Source organism: Bactrocera neohumeralis, chromosome 2 (assembly GCF_024586455.1).
Source record: "Bactrocera neohumeralis isolate Rockhampton chromosome 2, APGP_CSIRO_Bneo_wtdbg2-racon-allhic-juicebox.fasta_v2, whole genome shotgun sequence".
NCBI lineage: Eukaryota > Metazoa > Arthropoda > Insecta > Diptera > Tephritidae > Bactrocera > Bactrocera neohumeralis.
In genome coordinates, this window is record NC_065919.1 from 87788761 (window position 1) to 87796662 (window position 7902).

Here is a 7902-nt window from a genome sequence, read left to right on the forward strand (position 1 = left end):
AATGAGATATTCTAAATTTGTATCAACAATAGTAGTCATGTCATTTGTCTTTAGAAATAAAGGAAAATGATTCAAATTAAAATATCTCAGCTAATACCATGTCACAACTCATGTATACGTACGCATACAGACAACAACAAACAAGAAAGTGATGACCGAAAATCAGCCTAAAGCTGATGCATCGATTTTGGCAACCGAAACAACAGAGGCGACAAACGCGCACTTTCTCTGCTAGTCAAATGGTTAGGTATGATATATAGAGGCACGACTTAAAAAATCTAGAACAGCAAATGAAAACTAAAAACTGGCGTAAACAGTCAACGGGCGGTGCTCTGTGTGACCGCCTTCCAGTCACGAGCCTTTTGGAATGCGCTTTAACACATCCACAAGCAAACAGTATTGGGATTCAAGTTGACCGAGCGGGCGTTTGCGCCTATAATGACAAGTCGCTAACTGCAACCAAATAGTTGTTGTTATTGTTGTGGTTGGCGCAATAAGTTTTTGTCGAATTTTACGAGATTTCGCCGCAGACACTCGGAAGTATAATTGCAAGTGCTTGCCAATATATAATCAAACATACAAATGCACGGCCCAGCAGAGCCTCATGACACACAATTAACTGTAAATATATTTGTGTGTGTGTTGGCGCTGCTCAATTACTTACTGGGTCGCTAAGGCCAACTAGACGACCAAGTGGGCCACACATATAAGTTTGGCTGGCCACTTGTACTCTCACACATACACACATACACAGACATTATGAAAGATGGAATTGCTTTGAAATAAAGGAAGGCCAGTCAGGGCAAAAAGTCACATTATGAGAGCAACGGCGCGCCAAACAAAAAATCAGCTGGCAATCGGCAATGAATTTAGCCAACGGCGGCGTTGGACCGCGCGGCTTTCGCTGCTCTCGAGCGCACCAAATTGGACGCTGGCGCTCGCTGCTTTTTACTGACATTTCATTGCATACATTTATACACTACTTTCGCACACACACACACACTCATACAAGTTCTCTGTTTGTTGTGTGCTAAATGTCAGCAACAATTACCGCATTAGTATCTCAAAATCGTTATTTATTTTATGCCTTTGATAACAAGCACAATTCAATGTGTTTCTTTTGGTCCATGCAGTATTTTTAGCACAAACATACGCTCCACTGATAAGCAGCCGCACTAGCATCAAATGTCTCAACCGCGAGCTTCCTCTCTCATATATTCGAAGAGAGTTTCGCTTCTATGCTGCACTTTGCTGTTAGACGTCATTTAATTAAGGGCCGTAAGTGATAATACAATGTACTAGAAGAATAGATGTCGGGGTACTCGTCGTTGCGTTTGCCGGTGTGCCAAACTAAAATAATCTTATCACAATGCTCACCCTGTGCCCATAAGAGAACTTTATGTATTTTTACCGATTTGTTAAACTCTCGTATTTTAGTGTCATTTTAAGACACACATGTACTTGTTTAATAACTTATTAGTGATGGGTTTACCACACCTGAAACGTCACTGATAAGGACTTAAGTTAATAGCCAGATTTGTAGTATGCGACCTGTTTTAACACCAGCCACCCAGCAAGTAAGTGAGATTGCCTAAAGTCAACTAACAGTGGTTTTACACCATCATTTGACCCGATTCATCTTCCATTATGTCTTAAGGTACATAAACTCTCCAAGCAATTTAGCAATTTATATTGAAAGAAAACTTTCCTAAATTAATAACACCTCAGATGTTGTTGTTGTAGCGGCAGAAATCATTCTTGAAATAATTTCGAGGCATGGTGTCGTGTTGAGAGTTCTTTGCCAGATACAAATCCGGGTGCTGCTTTAAAACGACTGTCGTGTAAATAAGTTCTTAGATATTGTTGTATGATAAGGCGTAAACGATCCGAAACGCCATACAAAGCTCTTCAAATTTTTAGACAATGGGCTTGACACTGCCCACCTTTATGTGAAAACACTTATCTCCTCACTTTCTTTACCAAATTCAACCAAATTTGTTATTCAGGATTATTTTCACATTTCCCTGTTACAGCGCGTTGAGCGAAATCGAATAAAATCCATGCCTAACGGGGATCAGTAGGGACGCCCCGATAGCAACAGCAAACAATGCTCTATTTTTCCCGCTCTTTTGACATTTCTCTTCAGTAAGGTTTGCTATTTCATCATCGAAAGTTATACGATCCAACAACGAGTCGAAGTTATTTAAATTTACTACCAAAATTCGGAGTCAAAGACCTCAACTTTAAGAGCGCTACGTCCAATTTATGGTCGTCATAATCGTCCTCTCAGATCAACAATTGAACTTCTAGTGGAAAAATCTACAGTACAAAATGTTCCTGTGACAGTGAAACAAAGAACTTCCCGTAGTGTCGAGAATGTTGCCGCCGCTAGCGCATCAATTGGGGAAGACCCAAATCAGTCTCTCATACGTCGTTCTCAAGCGTTGGACATCTCTGTGACGTCATTGTGGCGAATTTTGCGAAACAATCTTGGCCTACAATACAAGCTCAAATTGACGCAAACACTGAAGCTACTTGACCACCAAAATCGTGGTCGTAAGCCTGCGACGATTGATGAACTTCGTACGAATATCGAAATTGGTTCAGGGTCTGGACTTATGCAAAAGAAATCGAGTTCCATACATAATGGCATCGAATGCACTTTCACAGGAATAAAGAATTTCATTGCAATCCCAAACCGTTTTTGTAGCGCTCTTATTGAAAACCCCGTTATAATTCAAATTAAGAGATAATCCTTTTCTAATAATAGTATACTTGTGTGTCAAAATTGTATTAGTATTTCTTTTAGCCTCTATATACCTAATGTAAAAATTTTCAAACATCCGGGTGACTTTGTACCACATGTAACGCCCAATATGTGAATTATATTAGTGAAATTTAGCGTACCTATTTTTTTTCCTTACGAAGCTTCTCTGTACCTAAATTGGATTACATCTCGGGAAAACTTGCCCTAGCCCCCATATAACTCATATTAGGATTTCAAACATCCGGTTGACTTTACTGCTTATATTTTGTTGATGGTATGTGAGGTATCTTAATGAAACTCAGAGAGCATCTAGTATGTCAAAAATAGGTAAAAATGGATAAAATCGCGTCAACACCACACCTATCTCCCATATAATTATTAAAATATGTATTTTCAAACTTCCGATTGGATTTAAGCCGTATATATGTATAGTCAATTTCATCAATTCCGATCTTCTGGTTGACATTTTGCACATCAACTCAATATATTAAATTTAGCCTCATCGATTAAGTTGATGTCAGATATATCTCATTTGAGGTTGATTTTAATATACTTTTCGCTGGCGGGAAGAAATATATAGTTATTAAACAAAATTGCCTATAACATAACTTAATAGAATACCAATTTTTGTGTTGTGACTCATTCACGGTTTCACTATTTAACTAAAAACGAAGGGAGTGGGAAATAGAGAGATTTTAACAATCATTTAATCAGAGCGTTACATTGTTGGGTGGCTAGTCACCTCAGCCCTATCTCGCTGCTGTCATCGCGAGTGGGTGTTTAATCTAAGCAAATGTTGATCTTTCTTTGCGAATATTATTCTTAAGTACACATATTTGCTTAAGCTATAAATTGTGCATAATATTTCAAACGAATGCCTGAGTGAGTTATGCACTTGTGCGCACCCACTCCAACCGATTTTAGAGGTAAAAGTATTTAAGGCTCGACAATGCGGACAAATGACAGGAAATGCAAATAAAATTGCAAATGTTGCATAAAATCATCTAACGCAGGCCGCATCAATTGCCACAGTCTTATGAAATGTAAATTTAACTGTATATATATAATCTTTTTTTTTGATGATTTTTTCCCATTGCGCTTGAAGTTGAGGTTGGTCCAATCATTGCTCTGCCGGCGTCGGTGCAGCAGTGATTTCTGCCGCTTTGCGCCGGCAATTAAAATGCAATTAGTAATCGTCAATTACGTTTGTCTCTCGTTATCTTTCTCTTTTACTTATTTAGCATCGTTGCTGTTTATATGTGTGTGCATTTAAATATTTACCGCTTTATTGAGGCTTCAATTTCTACTGCTTTCATAAGCGCTCCACCTGTATTGTGCATATACCTTTGTGTTTAGTGGATATATGAATATCAAGGCAGAGAAGATTATATAATCAAATAATTATACTTATGAATACTACATGCATAAGGGCGTACATATCTACGCCTATACTCATTTCGATGTACCGTTAATTTGCATCTGAATTTATATATTTCTTCGGAGAAGACCTTAGTGGCTTTGGAGAATGTATGTGTTTTGTTTTACTATATTAAATCATGCTACGTTATGTTTATGTTACGCTATGTTATGGCTTATGTTATGTTATAATATGTTAGGTTAAGTTATGTAACTTTTTGCCATGGTATTTAACATGTGAAAAATTTAGAGCCATTATACACCACAATACCATTTGGCAAAACCAGAATAACAAACAAAAAACTACATTTTATTGTAATTTAATACAAATCTTATCATCATCTTAAAAATAGCACCTTCAACAAATGACTAAAAATAGAACAGACTTAGGTTCCAATCATCGGGCATGCTTTCATACAACCATATATTGCACGAATAGCTCCGCCGATAACCCATCGGCCCCAGCCGCTTTATTGTTCTGTAATTGCTCTTGGAACCTCATCATAGTCGAGCAATGGACCATCTATTCCATTGTCTTCGATTGGGGAATCGGGTTCGCCCTCTCCAGATGATACCCTTTCACTGCAGCTCAACAAGCTGGATAAGTATTCCCTCCATAACTTCAGTATGTTCTGAACATCAGTCACTAGATCACCACTTTATAACCTATACGACCTACAGTATGGTCTTGATAGCTTCTGTTAGTCGCCGCATCTTTCCGTGTAATTTTCGAGTATAACCCCTATCAGCCAGATTCTCAAGATCTTCATACTCACACATTTCGGCTTCTTTCTTTTTAAAATGCATATGCGATTCCCTCTTGAACTCACGGTGTCTATCCCACCCCGCTGGTTTTGTGGTTGATCGCAACATTGCGAGGTAGGCTGTCCGCTTTCTCTCAACTGCGACACGACAGTCCTCATCGGACTAGCTGTTCTTTTGTATTTTCCGAAAACCAGTGGTTTCGTTTACAACTGTACTTAAGGAGCTTGAAATTTCGTCCACAGGTCCCTTATACCTAGTTGTTGGCGAGTGCTCTCAGAGAGCAAAAGTTCATGCTTGATATACAGGATCGCAACATATGCCAAAGAATGAAACTTTCAGGTGGCTCACTGGTGGCTTGGGGATGTTTTCACGGAAATGAGCTGGGTGTACTTTAGTGAATCGATGGTACAAGGCGTGCCACAGACTAAACTGATGTTGTGAAGATTTCATATCTTCCAGGTCTGGTTATATTCGGACTAGAACATGGGCAAGCGATATTTTCATGCAAAAAGCGATCCGAAACATATCGCAAAAATTATCAAATCGTGATTTGTGGATAATGGGATCAAACTGCTCGAATGGCTCTCCCAGTTTCCTGATTTGAACCCCATTGATCACTTTTGGGATTTTTCAAACAAGAAAATTTGTATCAAAAGAGAAGCTCCATAGATTGTAAATGAATTATTAACCGAACTTTTGAGTCAAAGAGCAAAACTGCTCACATTTTCATCTTTTTAAAATTGAGTATAATTAATTGTCTAGGTTTAGGTCTCGAAACCAAATTTAATGCCCGTTGGAGTATAAGTATTTATAGTTTTTGAAATGCAGACACTATGCACTAAAATTTCTAAACAGAAATACTGGTATTTTCGTGAACAGTTTTGTCTTTTACTATATGTACACCGTTTAGTGTTAACAGTAAACCTATCCACCTGTCGATTAGCCCAAATCGTTAACATCATCACGATATGAGTTATATAAGTGATTATGGTTAAGATAGTCGAACTGACAACCAAGCGAAGGGCAAACAACAAAAACCTACCATATGCAATTACAACAACTTCCAACTGCACCGTGCATCCGTGGCTCGAATTATCTATGAAATTTGAAATTAAGTCAACCTTATTACTTGTCGACATGACAGCATACAAACTTATACTCACAGCGGTCAGTCAGCAACAGCGAGCACTGCACTACTTAACGGACGTTACTTGCATTTTAATTATCCGATTTTGTGGACAAAGTTATTTCGGTCACTGTTTGACCTACAAACGCGAATTATAGCTATGAAAATTTTGTTGTTGTAAACAGACTTCGATATTGAGTAATTTTTTACTTGTTTATTTAATAGTTGGGGATGTAGCTCAGATGGTAGAGCGCTCGCTTAGCATGTGAGAGGTACGGGGATCGATGCCCCGCATCTCCAGAAAACTACTATTTTTTATATATGCAGAAATTTAGTTTTCCTTCCAGAGCATCGTGAATCTTTGGCATCAAAACGATCGAATTTATACAACGCAAGATATGGATTACTAAAGCCATCTTTGAGAAAAAATATTGTATTTTATTTTACTAGACATTAATATAAACAGTTATAGAAAGCTATGATGGTACCAAGAAGGTTTAGAACCTTTATCAACTGAAATATGTAATAAAAGGTCTATTTATGAAAAACTATCCTAGGTGACTAGACATATCTCATTATATTGAATATTGCATTGGACTTCTTTCTATTAAAAATGCCAAAATAAGAAATTTGGGAGCAGTTGAATTCATAAAAGAAGAAAGGGAAAGTATTTAATTACCCACGTGCAAAAAATAAAAAGACTTTTTAATGTAAATTTCACGCGATAACCCATACGTCGAAATATTTTCTTTCTAAGTTGGTTGACTCTCGGTAGTATATATGCCAAGTGTCACATCAAAATAATCATTAGTATTTAGGATATGCTTACCTTTTTGAAGTAAATAAAGACATTCAGCGATTTTTGCGATAATTGAAATTATTCAACAAAGAGGCTCCATTAAATTTAGCGTGCGGAATCAAACTTCTGGTGCCTAACGTTCAGAATGTTGGAAACAGGCTTCACTGAAAATTGTTTGTCGCAGGCAAATGTTTGTTTGATACAATTTATTCAAAGAAGGTCGAGAACGCGTTGACGACGAACCATGTCCAGAACGGCCATCAACCATCAGTTGATGTTCAACACGTCAATAAAATAAAAGAATCGGTGCTTGAGAATCGACGATTATCAGTAAGAAATCTAACTGGCATCGTTGGAATATCGGAAGGATCAGTGAAAATCATTTTTAAAGATCATTTAGGCACAATTGATTCCAAAATCACTCAATTTTCCGAAAAACAATGTCGCGTTAACGTCTGTGAAACTATGCTTTCTGACTATCAGTATGTCAAGAAACGTATTATTACTAGCGATGAGTCTTGGAGGTATGCCGAGTAGAACCGACGATCAAAAGGCAGAATATCGTGGCAAAGGTGAGCCGAAGCAGAAAAAACCACGTCAAAGCAGGTTAAAATTCAAGGTTATGTTGACAGTTGTTTTCGATTGAGTGTTATGCATCGTTTGTGCGAAGCTATTCGAAACAAGTAAGGAAGAGCTAAGTTCGGGTGTCACCGAACATTTTATACTCTCGCATGATAAAGTGATAATAATTTACATATTTTTTTATTTTGCTGTAAAATTAATTAGATTAGATCAATTTGTGTACTTTGAGTATTGAATTGTATTTTCATTTCCCAATGTACATATATATATCATACAGAGAAGGCATCAAATGGAATTCAAAATAGAGTTACATTGGAAGAAGACGTGGTTGTGAACCGATTTCACCCATATTTCGTACATGTCATCAGGGTGTTAAGAAAATATTATATACCGAATTTCATTGAAATCGGTCAAGTAGTTCCTGAGATATGGTTTTTGGTCCATAAG

At 37.5% G+C, this 7902-nt stretch overlaps 1 non-coding gene across 1 annotated transcript; it reads left to right on the forward strand.

Annotated features, from left to right (window-relative positions):
* Nucleotides 1–6301: 6301 nt before the first annotated feature.
* Trnaa-agc (transfer RNA alanine (anticodon AGC)) lies at nt 6302–6374 on the forward strand. The gene has a single exon. It is a non-coding gene; the product is annotated as a tRNA-Ala (tRNA).
* The last annotated feature ends 1528 nt before the right edge of the window (nt 6375–7902 follow it).